The sequence below is a fragment of the Cavia porcellus genome, unplaced genomic scaffold, assembly GCF_034190915.1.
Source record: "Cavia porcellus strain 051 isolate PalLab524CR breed Dunkin Hartley unplaced genomic scaffold, mCavPor4.1 scaffold_1, whole genome shotgun sequence".
In the NCBI taxonomy this organism is placed as follows: Eukaryota; Metazoa; Chordata; class Mammalia; order Rodentia; family Caviidae; genus Cavia; species Cavia porcellus.
The window spans coordinates 35,891,589-35,905,733 of record NW_026947484.1 but is presented as its reverse complement, the minus strand read 5'-3'; positions in this window follow the sequence as shown (position 1 = coordinate 35,905,733).

The window sequence follows — 14,145 nt, the reverse complement described above, 5'->3', positions numbered from 1 at the left end:
TCTTTACCAAATATTCCTGTTCTGCTGCCTTCTGAAGACATGACAGGAGTGCATTTCCCAGCCTCCTTGGGGTTTGGAGGCTCCCCATGATTACTTTTTGAACAATGAGTTATAGCCGAAGTGACATAAATCAGTTCCAAGGGAACCATTCAATTAGTTAGCAACTCTCCTGCTGGCTGTAAGCATGGAGGAAGGACTCAGAAGCCAAGAGACACAGGCAGCCTCTAGATCTTGAGAAATGCTGGAAGATGTATTCCAGAAGGAACACAGGCCAACAACACCTTCATTCCAGTCAGAACTGTGAGAGAATAGTATGTTGTAAGCCATTAAATTTGTGGTTATTTGTTACATCAGCAATGGGAAATTAATACAGTAGAAAAGACAGGATGGAAATGCCAGGGTCAACCAGCCTAAACCAGTAGCAGACATTTTCTTAAAGCACCAAAAAAAGTGTTTCCCTCTAGAATATGATGGCCTTTCTCCTGATTTGAAGGGAAAAAATATGATAAAGAAAATACAAGTTTTCTTCATTGTGTTTCCCTTTTCCATAATTGCAAAAATTTGAAAATCAAGGCTTGTATGGAAGAGAAGACATTTGTAATTTCTTTATTACCTAACAACTTAGTTTATTATAATAAAGGGATATAATAATTCAGAGGATAGAGAAGAATTATATGTGGATACAGAACAGCCATTAGTAAGTATAAGAAAAGCACACTCAGAGACTATCTTCTAATAACAACTGGAAGTGCAGAAATGTGACACTTTTATGAATACAAAATAACAACATGGGTCCTTCCATTTTAAGTTCTTCTTAAATTCTGATACTATTAACACTTGAATAGTATGATTTGTCATTTTAGCCATGGGAAATAAGTATCCAATTCATATGATCTATGTGGGGCTCCATGGCTGCCTGAACCATTTCTTTGTTTCAGTTCCTGCTGATTTTCACAAGAACTATGACAGTTTGGATTTGGACTGGATTCAAAATCAGGTTTTTAAAAACAATAATAAGTGTATTTTATACCACTCTATTTAAAGCCACATGAGACAGATTGGCTCCATAAAATTCACTTTAATCCTCCAACTTCTCTTCATAGCTCAGTTTACAATTGGTAATTGTAGAGAAATAACCTTCACTCAAAAAATAAATTAGAATCTCCATGTCTTGTGAGAGAAAGCAACAGTACTTGGAGTCAGGAATTTATCTCGTCCTTCTGTTATCTTTCCCTTCATTTTCTGCACCCTGATCGGTCCTATTTCCACACTGAAGAAATCTGTGGGTGCTGGGGAAAATCCCTCTCACGGTTTCTCCACAGTTCTGAGGAATCCATTGGTGTTTAAAAGAGATAGTCTATTAAGATGCTAGACTAGTCTGCCTAGATGACAATAAAAATACCACAGGCCATGTTACTTCAACAACAGAAATCTATTTCTTTCACTTCTGGCAATTAGAAGTCCAACATCACCATGTCAGCAGTCTGGTTTCTCCTGTGGTCTCTCTCCTTGGCTGGCAAATAGTTGCCCACTTGCTCAGTCCTCATGTGCTGTCCTCTGTGAGCGCACACATGTGCCTGCTGTCTCTTCACATGCCCAAATCTCTTCTTCTTATAATGGTACCTGTTCAATTAGATTAGCTCTGCCCATTGGTCTCATTCTAACTCAATCATCTCCTTAAAGGCCTCATCTCCAAATATATCACTCTTTGAGGTGCAGGCTTCAACACAGGGACTGGGAGAGGGGGCATGGTTGATATAGTCAGTCACTAACAAATGGTAAAGGAAGGGGAGTAAAAGTCAGTCAAAGATATAAAACAGCTCAGCTTAAAGAAATGTGAATTGTTGTAGTTGTAGGATTGCTTTAACTAGGCTGCTGTTAAAAATCTAGCCCATTCCATGCTTATTTCAATCCCAGAAAAAAAGATGACATTCAGATCTTAGTATCAACGGCTGGCTCAGAACCACAAGCTCCATACCACATCCAGGCAGCCTTGTGTGGAGGGGATTTGAGAACCCAGCAGCCTCTAAGTCTCCATGTCACAAAAGGATTCATAATCTAATGTCCAACCACTGCTCTCCTGCTCTGTTCTAGCTTCTGATCTGGGGGACAAGCCTGTCTCCTAAATGAGCAGCAACTCTGCAGGCACCTTATCCTCAGGATGTCACTCAGTCTGTGACATCACGATCTGTGGAAGGATGCACATTACCGCCACTCCAACCCAAGCCATGCAGCAGAAAGCTCTTGCTTATACAATAAAAAATTTGCATGTCAAAGGAACTGTGTGAGTAGCTAGAGACAAGGAGTAGCTAGGAGTTTGGGTATGGTAGTAACATTCAAAAATAAAACCTGAAAAACCACTCTTATGGAAACTGCTATAAAATCAGTCACTCTGATATAAGTTTAAGATGGTTCTCAAAGTATATCCAAAAGATTTAGAGAAGAAATCATTAGAAAGCAATTACATCATTTCAGAAAACTAAATTCATTTCTAAAATCTTTAATTGGAATAGTAAGATGGTTACTATCTTACTCTCAGACAATAAGAAAACTCATAACCCACAGCAACAGAAACTACAGGTCAGTGCCACAATATAGTTATTATTTGTTCTGTTTCACCTTTCTTAATATTTCACATCATATTTAAATAATCAACAACCTAAAATGTGAACATATCACTTGCTTTAGTAATGGTGTGTCTTTGATGATTATAAAATAACCAAAAAAAATTTAAATGCTTCTTTTTTTTTCTTTTTCTCTTTAACATGTTCAGAAGAATTGATACTTAGGAAGTAAACAACTTGCAATATTACTCACTAATGAATGGCAAAACCAGGATTCAAAGCCCAGGGTATCTAAGTTCAGCTATAACTCATCAGAGGACCAGGCGAAAGGAATGCTTAGACAAGAATGAAAGATGTTGTACAGATCCTGCTGAATAATCTTATTCAATTCTTATTTCTCTTCTCTCTATTCTCCTCTAGTTTTTCTAGACACAAAAAGACAGTAACCTTATTAAGCATCTAAATAACTATGTTTATTTCAAAGGATATCTCTTCAGGAACAAATTCTCAAAAGAAACATCACAGTTTATTTCATTAGAATCCATCAAGTATTCAAAATTATATGGTGTGAAGATTTTAATAACATCTTAAAGCAACATACCATTGATGTTAATTTTTTAATCTGTATTACCACTTAAGAAAATGGATTTCCAATATTCTTATTGTTTCCATTTGGTCATTAATGATTTAAGTTATTTAGGTTTGAGTTTGTAAGATAGACTACTTTGTAAGAAAGAAATATATCCACTGTTCATGTGGCTATTCAAAAAATCAAACAATTTTTAAGATATAAATAACTCTAAGATTAGCAAATGTTACTTGGCTATTTAATAAATAATAACCTAAGCAGGTGAGTCTAGGGATTTGTGAAAATACACTGAGAATGACAGAGGTAAAACGAATACCTAGACCCTGAAATCAGCACCCTACTTGAGAATAAAACCCTCAAATGTTATGTGCAATATTCTCAGCCAAGTGCTGCTCCTGTCCACACTTCAAGTTTCTAGTCAGGAACTTATCACTCTCATCAGAGTGAAACACCCACCCAATGAAAGAGCCCTTGAGTTGGCCTTCCTGAAAAACTAATCATCTTTTGATCTCTGCATGTTCACTGCAACAAAAATGAAGTAGTACTTACAGACAGAATGCTTGCAAAGGAGAAGGGACCAAGAAATGTTAAGAAAGAGGCGGCATATTCCACCTCCCCAAGATGAATGTAATCATTATGTACCACAATCACGTACTAATAAACACAGGAGCAGTGCATAGGGATGAAGGCCCCACTCCTGCTTTAGGTTCTTGTTTTCTCCTGGGGCTAAAACAGCTATAACTCAGTGATGGTTGACTGTGTGTCAATTTGAGCAAGAGAGGCTCAACTCAACTGGCTCAGTGATTCCACACCCCAGGGAGTAGAAGATCCACCCTGGGGCAGCTAGTCGCCTGGATGGTATAAAAGGGAAATGAAGGGAGACTGATTACTCTCTGTTTCTTTGGAGGACCTCCAGTCTTCACTTTCATCTTAAACATCATCTTCTGGCTTCCAGTGCAGACTCTTCAGCCTTTATTACAGCGCCATTGGCCTTGTACGGACTCACACAGGGCACTGCAGTGAGCTCCAGGGTTTCAACTGGATCCTTCATCTCCAGTGTGCAGACAGATCCTCTACACACTTCCACATCCAACACTGTGGGCGGCCATTGTGAGCCAAACTTGTATTTGTATACCCTGTATTATATGTTTCTCTAGTAAATACTGACTGGTATATATGGTATATAAAGAGCTATGCTAAGTCCGTGTGGAAATTATGACTGCAGGGCAGCATTACTGGAGACTCAGAGAGTCCTCCCAGGCCCTGGGATAATATGCGAGACTGAAATCTTCCGCCTTAATTACTGATTCCACTTTAAAGGGCTTTAATGAGGCTGTGTTGGTGACTTGGGTGGACAGGACTGAGGAATGCCTCTTAAATCATCTTCCCTTAGAGCAGTGATGGCAAATTTTCTAGAGACTGAATGCCAAACTTTAATCCCAAACCCACTTATTATTGCAAAAAGCCAACACTGCAGTTAAACCTAAGTACTGAGGTTTTAGTTTAGAAAAAACACCTCATGCATTAACATCTCTTTTCTTAAAAGAAAAGCTCAGTAACAGGCATGCCATAGGTTTGTTATTACTGCCTTAGAGTAACAGAATCTTCATTTCAACCCTATCCTCCCATCATCTATCAGAATTATTTGTAGTGATAGTGGGAAATCCAGAACAAAAGCTGCTATAAATGTACAATCCTAAATTTTTTAAAATATTGAGAGAAACTTCATGGGTCATAGAGGTGACTCTATGTCTTGGCAAAAATCCTAGACAAGATTCTGATAGGAACATGTTAAAAGATCCTAGTAGAAGACCACACAAGAGACTTCCACATACTAAAAGTATTACTTGTCATCTGCTATTAATGTAAAAATGTAAAGAACCTGCAGTCCATTGAGCTGGGTTTTAGTCTGAGATCTGCTCACTTTGTTTACTTGGGGTAGTTTTGCAAAATCTATCCAAGCTCAACATTTTATTCTTATCTGTAAAATGGAAATAATAATATCAGATGAGCACAATGTTTTGAGACTAAGATAAATCATTCCTTTTTCCAATCCCTAGTGTAGGAATGAGAAGCTAATCTTACTTTTAGATTAACAATATACCAGGTAACTCATCATTCCTAAATATACAACCTCCAGCACACAACAAAGACCGTGTCTCCTGGATACTGCTACTCAGAGACACCTCCAACAATGATTTTCAGAATTCATGCCACAATCTATTGCCTCCAGAAGTTCAAATTCTGACACCCGAGGCCTCCTTCAGCCAGCTACACCACTGAAAATCAAGCCTCTGTCCAGATTTTACAGTTTAGGGTCCAGCAGCACATACCAGGCCAAAGCTTGGAAATTTTTAAGTCTTCCTTTTCATTTCCACTACACACTTCTTTTGTAAGACTTGGGCTCAACAAAATATCATCTGCTCTGACTCAATACCCTTAAGTATCCACATCTACAAAGTACTTTGAGTTCTACGCCTAGCCCCTCAATTCAACCTCTTCCTAATCAACACCTTAAATTACCCCTTGGTACTCATGAAGGACTTACTTGGTAGCCAGTGTTTACATTTTAGTGAATGTGGCTCTCATCTGCTGGGCAGGCAGGCAAGCTGAGGATACTGCTCCTCAGCACCTCACCAAAGGAAGCTGCTCCTTCCCTATCCACATCTGCTTGGAATTTGGTTGCTGAGTCTCCTTCATCTACCTGGACATCCAGTCTAGTCTACAGTAGAAATGTAGCCCTACGAGGGTTACTTAATATTGACAAAACTCAGTTTCTCATTCGCAGAGTAGAAAAGCTAATGATAGCTATCTCCTACACTGGATTTACAATTAAACGCAGTAATGCCTATAAAACTCTTTGGTCAACAAATGACATTTAGTAAGTACTCAATAAATTATGGCTATTATTCTCATTGTCCACATAATCCTTGTTATCATAATTACCATCTAATTCTTAGTTGAATTTTTTTTTTAAAAAATGTAGTTTTTAGCACAGCTCTAATATATTTGCATGTCTCTGAATTCCCTTGGGGAGAATAATCAACATAGAGTATGAAAGAATCTACTCAAATTTCCTTATTCTAAGGTTGTTTCTCAATATCAACAATCAATAATCTGATTCTCTGAGCACCAAATGTGTGTTCAGTAATTCAATTCAGTTCTGGTACTGGCTACCTAGCATTAACCCAGCCCCTTCAGTTTAAGGGCGCGGCCTTAAGATTGTCTCCTATTTCAGATGCCAACTCCAGGTGCTAGGCCAATTCTATACTTCTAAATCACTAGCTATACCTCTGAGACTCCCAAACCTCCTCCTCATGTCCAGTAATTTGCTAGTGTGTCTCAGAAACTTGCTTTATTTATGGTTGCTGATTTATCATATAGGATACAAATGAATTACCAGATGAAATATCCAAGAAAGTACCTTCTGCCTATTGAGGCATGGGATATCACCTTCCCAGCACACTTAGGAATTTAGGAAGATGAATCCCTTCCCAGCATATGGGTGAATGCACAAATGCAGAGGCACTCAGTCCTCATTGAGGGGTTTCTTTGGAGACTACATTATGTAAGCAAGCATAATCCGTTTTTAATTCAACTTCCAGTCTCTTTTTTCAGAGGTCGGGGCAGGTAGGGCTGAAAGTTCTAGGGATCTAATCAAGGCTTAGACCTTCTGGTGACCAGCCCCCAACTTGAAGCTACTATCTTCTTAGAAGACAACAGCTGCCTTCTTAGAAGAACAAAGAACTCTCAAAGAATTTAGGGGTTCTTAGTTAATAACTCCTAGGGACAAACACAGTGATATCTCCCTTACAATCTCAATTTACTCCAGGATTCTGGTCACAAACCACACTGGAGAACCAAATTGAATTTCTCCATAAGATCGACATTGAACCAAACCAGCGAATTGGATTTGATTCTCATCCAATTCAGTTTGCAACCAGAATCATGGAAAGAATAGAGTTCCTGAACAAAGACACCACTGTGCTTATTAGAAAAAAAGACATTCCAACCATGCTTGTCACTAAAGTAGCTTTCAGATCTGCGTCTGGAAGCAGGGACAAGGGTGAAGTACATATACACTTGTTACTAAACCACACTTCTGAATCAGGCTGCAGTGACCTATAGAAAGTTCCACAGTGTGTGCTGAAAACATCCCAAACTTAATTCAGGCAAACAGAAAACTAACATGCTTCAGTTGGGTTAAAAATGTTTATCATCAGAGAAAATACGAGGCATAGGAAAATGTGTCACTCTCTCCCGAAGGGTCACAAATACAATTAAATTTATTTCTACCTTATAAAACCAAAAAAGAAGTATATTAGTGAACTGATGACAAGTACTCCCTGAACATTGATTTATGTTCTGTGATATAATCTTCTCATGAAAAGTAAACTGTGAAGCATTAATAGCAATAGCACTCAAAGAACAGTGGGTAGTTAGAAAGCAAGCAAGCAATCAAAACAACAGCCTTGGTGGAGTGGGTTTGCTTCAGCCTCCGTAGTCATCTGTCCCATCAGGTCCAGCTGGAAGCCTTTCCCAGGATGCGTCCTGATGGTTGTGCAACTGCTAGTGCATTTGCTGGTGTTTTGGAGGTTCTTTTTTTTTTTTTTTTTCATTTTGTTTTTTCTTCAAACACAACCTTTTATTAATAACCTTACCTATAACTATTTCCGTAATCATAACAGCATTTACCATGCTCAGGTAGATAAAACTCTAAAATAAGTTAGTGAAAAGCTGTCAGAGATCCTTTTACAGGATAAAACTCCATTAAAACAAAACAAGGCAGCTAAAGAATCACTGAATTACATGGAAAATTAAATCTGGAAAGCTAAGTAAGTGAAATAAATTCACTAAGAGTCTGAGGTAACTAAACACCAAAAATAGTGGTTAAAACCTATTGCGCTATTTTCCAATAACCTACAGAAAAAAGTCAAGGAAGATTATGTTTTTTAAAAATTTCAATAGCCAACATCATATAATTTTATATTCAGAGTTAAATAAGTATAACTTCACATCTTCATTTAGCTTATTTCAGAATTATTTTTGACTTTTTCAACTAATCTATATTTTAAGCATTTTAACAGGAAATTAGCTGTCTTTATTATTAAATATTAGACCTTCCAAACACACATACACATACACACAGAGAGGCACATTACTAAAAGTATATTCTCCGTCTATTTCATACAATCAACAGAAAATATGACACATGACTTTTCAGTGTTTTCATGGACATTATGCAATGTAACATATAATGAAAACGTTCACATCCCAGCAATCTCTAACCTCTAATTCAGCAAACTGCGACGGCTGGTCATCCTGTGAGACGATGGGACGTACAACATTATTTACCATTGAATTAACTTTCAGGTCTCTCCTTTACCTAACTTGATTATTCTGAAGCAACTAGTTCTGTGATTTTCTTTCCTGTATATTAAGTGAGGGTATCTAATTCTGAGAAAAGATAACCATACTTTTGTTTAACCTCTGGTGCAATTTCATCTTGTTCAAAGCATCCTATTTTATTTCAAGCTCTTATCATAAATAGACTTCTCAGATTTCATTATTTTGCTCTGCAAAATTTTAAAGCCCTACAGAGGAAACTAGTATCATCATTTCAAGTTGAATTCAGATCTTTATGGAGCACAGTATGTGCTTCAAAAAAAAGTGACAAGATCTGTCCTTCCAGGAAAGGACTTAAAGGTACTGACTTCTAAAATATTTACAAACAACCACAGCTGATAACTGGATCTAGTTTCCCCAGCTGCTTTTCTAGTCAATCAATTATGTTGAACAGCCACCATAGTAGCTGACACTATGAAATCAAGAGCCTAGAAATATTTGCATGTTTCTTTGCAGAAAAACATTTGATAACCCACGTACGTAAACAATACTTATTTTAGTACATTTCAAAGTTATATGAAATTTACTTTCACTGTATATCAAACTTTTATTTCTAATCTTGCTTTTGTGAATTGATCATCCAGTTCCTTTGATCATCAAATTTAAAATTTGATTGCTTAGTGAAAAAAATATTATGATATAGGAAAGTACCCAATTTTAAAATATTTTACCTAAAACACTCAAATGAATTATTTGCCACTATTCTGAGTATTTCTCCCCAAATGGTATTGGAAAAAACAATTAGGTTCCAAGTTAGACATCTTAAAATTTAAGTTCACAACTTCTGTGCATAGAATTGCTTTACCTGCTGATAGTCTGACCTCTTACTATGCCATATGATCTTTGTCAGTTACTGAAGATGAACTTTAGTAGTTTCAGTGCCTTGAAAGGGAGATTATGACTCAGTAGTAGTCTACCTGGCTTTATCTTTGGAGTTACAACATTAGTAATTGAGCAATATAAATGGTTAAGAATGCAGGCTTTAAAGCCTGATTGCCTGAAATCTTGCTTTTATCACTTACTCTCTGAACGACATTGGAAAATTAAACTCTTATTTTTCTTATCTATAATTCAGTGATAATAATAGTATGCATATCAAAGGGCACTGTGAGGAATAATTGAATTAATTCATGTAAACCTCTTAGAAAAATGCATAATATATAGTAGATTCTCAGTGTTTTATTAGCAATATCACCATAATTTCTATGGAATCCTTAATGTTCTGTCTAATGATTAAATTATGTTTTCCTAGTAATGAAAAAAGAGAACAAGTTTAATTACAAAATTAGTTCAAATGAAATGTTTTTATGGAAAACTAATGTAAACCAGATATAGTTTAATTTAGGGTTAAATATATAGACAGTATATGCTGGGATGGGAGGACCCAACAAGAAGTCAAGAAGCCAGCCTTTCTGGTAAGCTGCACAAACCATGCAGGTTCCAGGAAGAGAAAAGTCAGTGCTTCCGTGAGCCTACCAATGCGAGGGCTGAGAATAAAACACCCCCACACACATCCTACCCCCAAGCAACCTGCGGGTTTGGAGGACAGGCTGAGTTGATAGCAACTAAGGCACATAAAGCAACTGAATGCTTGTACTGTCTGGTTGATTCTGCAGGCCTGGGGAGAGAGGTCTTAGTATCTCTTGGAAGGGTGACAGTATGCAATAGAGCAAATATGGGGGATTTCCTTCTATGTTGTCTTTGAAATCTAATATTGTTCTCACTGTTTTGCTTTGTTCTGATTAGTTGTTTTTCTTTATTCAATATCCTGTTTTGATTGTCTTTATTATGTTTTGTCTTTGGTTTGATTTTGCTATACCTGATGAATGGACAACTATTGAGAAGACAGCAAGATACACTATGTTAGCTATTGCTGTTTCCTAGTATCCTGCTTTGAAGTTCTGTACCAGTTACACTCCTTTTTTTGATTGGCTTTTTTTCTATTTTGTTTTGTTGGATTTTACTATCTTTAAAATAAATATATATATATATATATATATCTTTAAAATAAATATATATACAAATATATTTGTATATATATATATATATATATATATATATATATAGAGAGAGAGAGAGAGAGAGAGAGTAATGTACCTTCATCATAATATATATACTGGGAATTGAAAGGTCACCATTTTAATATTTAAAAAGTGGTACAGTTAACTACCTTGCTGTTAAAAGAGTTTTAAATCCCACTTTAGGTAGATATTTAATTTACTACAACAATTTCCAAGCTGATTTAGAATTCACCTTTCCCTCACCTTCAGAGATATTATTCATATTTTACAAATTTTTACAGTTCAGAATCAGTGGTACTATAATAAGAAAGTAAAAACATATCTGCATATCAAACAGTGTTTTTAACTTCACGAATGTACCAGAGGTCCACAGATTGAAAAGACCTTTAGATCATGCTGAACAATGTTTATTATTACTCTTTTTTTCACAGTATATAATTGTTTCTTATAATGATATAAAAAGGTAAAAATGTCTTCAGGGCATATATCACTTGGCAGCAAGATTGCTTAGCAGATGTTCTTGAAGAAAAAAATACATTTATCAGTACTTTTACTAATCCATGTGAACTGATTAGTCCTATCTAAAAAAAATATGTACATGAACATCACATTTGAGATCCATTCAGCGATTAAGTGCATTTATGTTTGGATGAAATATTTTAGAAATACTAAGAAGATTTAACTAAAGGGCAACTACATTTTTTCCTGGTGATTTTGCTAGGTAAAATAAAGTTGAGAATCTTTAGGAATAAAGCCAAAGGCTGAGCAGATAATGATTACAATTTCTTACTGAAAAATCTCATTACTAGTAAGAGATAATGTGAAAATTGTGGATTTACCTACCTCCTCCACACATACTCTGATAATTGTATCAGTCATCTGTTGTGATCTATGGTACAAAAAGGCCCTCCATAACTCAATGATTTTCAATCACAGTAATGCATTCCCTTGCCAACAGGTCCGAGGCAACTAGGTTCGGCCTTTTCTGGCTGGAAGCTCTGTTTAAGGCTGGGGGTTATTAGTCTTGACCAGTGCTGTGAATTAGGCTCAGATATACAATACATATTTGCCATGTAATGCATGTAGCTATCACATGGGGATCTTATGAGGGGGCCATAGAGCACAGAACGGGGCAAGAACTTTTGAAAGCCTCTGCTTGGGTCTCTTCCATTGACATTTCATTGGTCAAAGTAAATTATACCACCAAACTCAACATCAGTGAGGTCAATAGACATATTCAGTTTTTTTGCATAGGTCCCTGACCACTTCTCTGTACCTTGTTCTCTAATTCATACTTTAGGTTTTGATCAAGATTTCCATAGATCTTTCACAACTGACTGAAAATTTTTAGAATCCAGCTGATATTGGAGTTAGAACACAGCTTTCCCCTCCTTGTTTATTATTTTCTTTCAGGCAGTCTGCTGTTAATTTCCCAAAGTATATCGTGGCTTAGGTCTTGAAGGCTAAAAGACTATACAAATTTGCTAAAATGTACACCTCACCTGGGAACTTACTATATCCTCAGACACATTTTAGTCAACATCTTTTTCATACATCTAGTTTGATAGTTATTCTTATGATAAAGAGAGTGTAAAATTAAATGTTATGTTTTCTTTACATTTTGACTAAGGTAGGAAGTCAATAGTTTAGATTGTTATTGGCCCTAGGTCATAAGTCAGTAAAAAAAAATATGAACACAGTAAAAAAAAATATGAAGTAAAACCAAGACTTTTCAACTTTCATTTGAGTGAGCCTTCACTTCTGCTGCTCCCCACATTATAGTTTACATCAATAACACCACCAAAATTCTCACATGTTTGGAGGTGATTGGCACTCTATACATTCACTGACATATTCAGTAGCTTAGTGTGCTGTCAGGAGCTAGGCTTAGACTTAAGAGACAGGTTGCTGGAGACATTATTTGGCCTCCCCAGCTCACACCTTTACTGTCTGCTTCCTAACTGAGATGAAATGAGCACTTTCTCCAGCAGGCTTTTCCATCATATTGATCTTGCCTTGCGACCAGCTGACCACGGAAGGAACCTTCTGAAACTGTGAGCCAAAATAAACTTCTTCTCTTTTATATTGTAAATGTTGAGATTTTGTCTAGATAACAAGTTACTAAGACAGCTCTACAAATCTATTTAGTTTATGTTATAGATTGAATGGTTGTATGTCCCCAAAAGTCATAAATTAAAAATCCTAAACCCTCAGTGTGATAGCATTAGATGACTTTGGGAAGTAAAGAAGTGGGATGCAGGGAGACTTCATAAATAGAATTAGTGCTGTTATGAATAGAGACCTGAAAGTATTGTCTCGCTGTCTTTTATTCAGAGAAAGAAACAATGAGAACTCAGCTATCTGCAACCTGGAAAATGGCTCTCACCAGAATCTGACTGTTCTGGCAACCTCCAGAACTGTGAGAAATGAATACATGCTGTGTATGAGTCACCAGTTTATGCTACTTTGTTATAAACAACCCACACAAAGACAGTTTTGCAATAGCTAAAATCCGAAAAGTTGCTTGCTATCCCTTTGACTATTATTTCCTTAGTATATTCAATGAAATAAAGAGATTAAAGATCTGCTTATCAACTTTTTAATCATCAAATAAAATGTACAAGCCTAAACATGAGTTTGATAATATTCATTAGTGTGTGTTTGGCTGAATAAAATTAAGGATTTTGTCTTTGATTCCTGTTCTTTCATTTCTCTTTGAAACACAAATTTTCATCTTTGCTGAGTTGGTTTCTACAAATATAAGAAATGCCTTCATTCTGCAAAGATTTTCTAATTTTTAATATAATCAATCATTAGGCTCAAAAGTCCAAACCAATATAAATCTGCTAATTTTGTTAATTTAATCATGCAGTAACTATTGGCTGATTATTTTTTGTGAATAAGTCCATGCTAAGGAAAAGGGAACCAACATTAAACACAAAGATACTGGGTACCCTTATAATCTATATTTGAAAATCCTCAATACAATTCAACTCGGAAAGTTTAGAATAATCCACATTTGCAAAAGTTCAATCCCTGATCATCCTATTTGCCTCCTGTAATTTTGTGTCTCATATTAACATACTATTTACCTTTAGGTTCTCTAAATTGGCCTTAAAATGATAAGGAATTAAAGATTTTTTTTCTAAGCAGGATTCTTCACACATGGAAACTTTACTTTTCAAAAAAAATGAAGAAAATAATTTTATTTTAAAATGGTTTTTGTTTTGTTTTGGTTTTTTTGTTGTTGTTGTTGTTTTGTTTTTTGGGGGACTTTGTGCTTGCCAGGAAGGTACTTATGCCACTGAGCTAAATCCCCAACCCTTTAAATGAATTTTTATAGTACTTACTATGTGCCAGAACTTGCAAAGAACTTTGTACATAATCTTATTGATTTCTAATACAGACTTTGTGAGGTATCACTATGCCCATTTTTTAGATGCAAAAACCAATGACTACCCCAAGTTTGGCAATTTGTCCAATATCCTAATAAAATAAAAAAAGCCAACAATCTGGATGTATACTCTAGCTAAAATTTTGCTTAAGCTAAAGCTGTTAACCAACG